The following is a 3,839-nucleotide window of genomic DNA, read 5'->3' on the forward strand; positions in this document are numbered from 1 at the left end:
CATGGTCTTAGGTGGATGTTTTTCTCAAGGCAAAAAACTGGTTCGGGGCAGCCTCCCCTCCCTGCTTAGGGTGTGGTGGTCACAGCATGCATAAGCCCCTGGCTTCCCGTTTTTGTAGCAGGGAAGGGGAGCTGCTTGACCCAGAGACAACAGCACATGCAGTTTTTAAAAGCCCTGGTGCAGCCCACGCCGTACCTCAGTGAGGAACTGCTTCCAAGCACTTGCATTTCAAAGCCTAAAGCTCAGGAAGCTTGCCGGCCTCACTACGTATTTTGGCTACTTTCTGCAAATGCAGCACTGAGCAGAGAAAAGAGCTGGATGTCTGCTCTGGGCTGCTTTAAGAGGCTGTTACTTGCTGGGTCCAGAATGAGAACAGGCTTCCTCTGAATGGCTCTTGGACCCAAGCAGCCTTGTTCTCAAAATTCTGACACCAGTTTTCCTGCTTGCTTTGCCAAGCAAGGGATGGCGTTCTCTGGTGTCCTCTGTGCCTGCAGGCACTTGCCCCAGCGTGGCCCTCACCCCATCCCAATACTGGCCCGTGCCTGCAGTGGAATGAGAGCAGGCTGGTCGTGGGTACAGGATCCTACATCCTCCGCTCTGGAGGAAGGCATTGCTGTTGTCTGGGCTCCAAGCTGGCTCTACGGGCTGCTTCCTCCTGAATATCCAGCTGTTTTCTGTATGTTTTGATGTACTGTTTTAATGCTTGCATGGTTTGCTTCTGAACTGTGGGAGAGCCGGCCTTTTGTATGTGGACAGTCACTATGAAGTCCTAACTTCGTGTTTCTAGTGTTGCTGAAGCCAGCTGGAGATGCTTCGGGCCCTCGGTCCTAGTTCCTAAAGTGCTGGTCTATGTCCCTCTTAAATATGTGTCCGTCTCTTCAAAGCATCACTAAACCACATCACTGAAGGGATCAGCAGTTAAAACTTGTCATCCCTTCTTGTTACTTCTTTAAGGTGTTATTTTTAGAACACCTTATATCATGTACTGAGCAACATAAATAACAGAGCACTAAGGAGGGGGAAAAATTGAGAGGCTGAAGGTGCCAATGGTGTTTTGTCTTGGACACTTTATTGTGGAACTTCCTGTTGGAGATCATTAAAAAATAAAGTCTTCCAATTCTTGGAGTCTGCCCATGGTAATAGCTGAATTCACGCAACTGGGCTTGAGGTGATCCTAGCCAGAGAGGGGAGAGGAGTTGCATGAAGGGAGGAAGAAGAAGGTGGGATGGCTTTTACTGGATATATGATGGTGGAGCAGTGACGCAGAAATGACACTTGTTTGGGCTTCTTAATTAGTGCCTGAGACTTCCTCAGACTCCCACTGCAATGAAGTTGCAAAATCAGTGTTGCTTGTTTGATGCAGGGAAGAAGAAAAAAAAAAAAGAACCTATTCTTCACTCCTGGCACTTCAGTTTGCAACAGCCATAACAAGGGTCCTCTTGCTAGAATAAAAGACGTAGGCGAGGCAGGACCACTGAAAGTACAGCTGCCTGCCCGAAGCGCAGCTGATTTCAAAGCACGGTCAGCTTGCTGGTGGCCTTGCTGAGCTGAGATCTGAATATCGGCAGGGAGGAGGCGCCTGTGCCAGAGCTGAACCCGGGCTCACAGGGCTCCTTGCTGGGCTGTCCTTGTGCTGAAGTGTAGCTGAGGCTCCTTCGCAGGCAGGTCTGAGCCGGAGCACTTCTTGGCTCCGCTTGCTGCTCAGGAGTAACACCTCACCTGGGTGTCTCACACCCGTCCAGGAGCACCTCTGGCATTTCACACTGTCACTCACTAGTCCAGTTCCCATCCCCCCAGAAGAAAACCACCCTGAAGCCAAGGCTGGAGCGAGCACTGGCTAATGTTAAAGGAAAGCTTCACCCTGCTGTGACTGCTTTAAAATCTTCGCCTGGGTAAGGGACTGCAGGAGCTGTGACGTGGGGCTCCCACGCTTGGGGAAGGGAGCAGGTAACCAGGGCCGAGGTGGTGGTGAAGGCAACACAAAATGTTTTATCTCGGCCATAGATGGTGGTCAATATTCACATCGTAATTAGAGACAGCATTTACAGCAGCTTCCCCTTAGCGCAGTGGGCTCTTGCCACACGGCTGAGCTCATCCTTCTGACTTTTTTCCACCCGCAGAGATGTGCTTGCGGGGGCAACAGCGTCTCCTTTAACCTAAAACCACAAGGAAGACTGCATGAGCTGCCCGTGACTCACCCCCTCCTGGCCAGCAAGGGGACCTGAAATAGCAACTGTCCCTGAGCAGACAGGTGCAGAAAGGCTCCCAGAAGATGAAGTTCACAGGGGACAGAGGGACAGCAGAGGCGTGTGCCCGACCCACACATTTCATTTGCTGGAGGCAGGGCCCTGAGGCAGAAGGGTGAGGGGCAGGGCACGGCACCAGCCAGGGATGGTGCCTACCAACATTTGGGAGCCTCAGCAGTTCCTCCCAACAGAGCAGTTACTTCAGTGCCAGGCTCTCACTGAGTTGGGTTTTGTCCCCAGTCATCCTTTGTTTTCAAGAGACCCACCAATTAAGAAAGGCACTAGTCCCTCCCAGGGACCTGCTACCCAGTGCTGTTCCTCAAGGAATAAAGCACTTTTCCTCCAGACCTGACAGCAGGCAGCTCTGAGCCCCTCCACAGCAGTCACTCTCCCCTGACTCCGCAGCCTGAAAACAGGAGGAGGGCAAAACACCCCCTCCAACCTATTAGGCCTCTGAACCAGCAGATTAGCCAAAACACAAAGAATATTAACCCCCAAATAAGTGGAAATGTATAAACAAACATTCAGTAAAGCCTTCTTGGTAGGCTCCCCAGGAGCCTGGCTTTGAACGCACCTCCCAGGGGCCTCCCATGGCTCCCACTCCATCAGCTCCCAAACAGCACCGAAGCTTGGGGCCCCTTCCGTGCTCTTTCCATAGCTCCCTGCTCCAGGCTTGCTCTGGCCCTACCTGCACTTGCTTCAGATGTCACTGTGTTCCTACGCTCCTCTCTGTCCTCTCTCTCCTCTTTCCTTCCCTCTCTTCTCTCTCCTCTCCTCTCCTCCCCTCTCCATCACCCACAGGCTCCACAGCTCTCCTCCTTCTCTCTCCCATTTACTCCACATGCCACCCCAAAAGCCTCTGGACTCCTGGGCTTGCTGATGGAGAGTATGGTAGAGGCTCTGTATCTACAGAAACTTTTACTTCCCGTAGGGATAGAAATTCCTCTCAGCACACTCATCTTTCCTCCCATGACATCCTCGGTCTCCCTGCTTTTTTCATCTGGCTTCCCAAACACAGTAACATCTTCACTTGCGTGAACCTTTGAGCCCTATGACTCTTCAGAAGTCTGTAAAGCAAATACAGCCAGCATGCCCAGCTCTGGTAGCAGCAGCAATGGGATCTTACATTTCTATGCTTCCTTTCACTTTAAAAGGCCCCAAATTTCCTGCACGGTACACAAAAAAATTCTCTCTGCCTCCGGGCGGCTCGTGCTGCTGTCAGGCAAACAGCTAGTTCAAACAGCCCAGAGGGGAGATCTGACTGGGAGGAAGATACTGAAAACCCTCTCCAGTGAAATGCCACCGGAACATTCCTACTATAGCTGGCAAAAAGCTGTGTTTCCCAAGGAGCACGGGACTCTGGTCACCATGCCTGGGAAAGTTGGTGTCACCACTCAGAGGTTTGCCCAGCCGGCACCCCCCATGTCCAGTGCTAAACTGGATCCCCAATGTGCAGAATCAAACTAGAAAGTGAGGGATGGTTTGAAAAGTCAGCCGTGAGGAATGGGAAGCCTCTCTGCAGGCAGAGGAGCTCAGCTCCTCCCCATAATGCTGCAGAGAGGAAGTTAAACATCCAGAAGAAAAAAAAAAAAA

The sequence above is a fragment of the Tyto alba genome, unplaced genomic scaffold, assembly GCF_018691265.1.
Source record: "Tyto alba isolate M040663 unplaced genomic scaffold, T.alba_DEE_v4.0 Super-Scaffold_14, whole genome shotgun sequence".
Taxonomy (NCBI): Eukaryota; Metazoa; Chordata; class Aves; order Strigiformes; family Tytonidae; genus Tyto; species Tyto alba.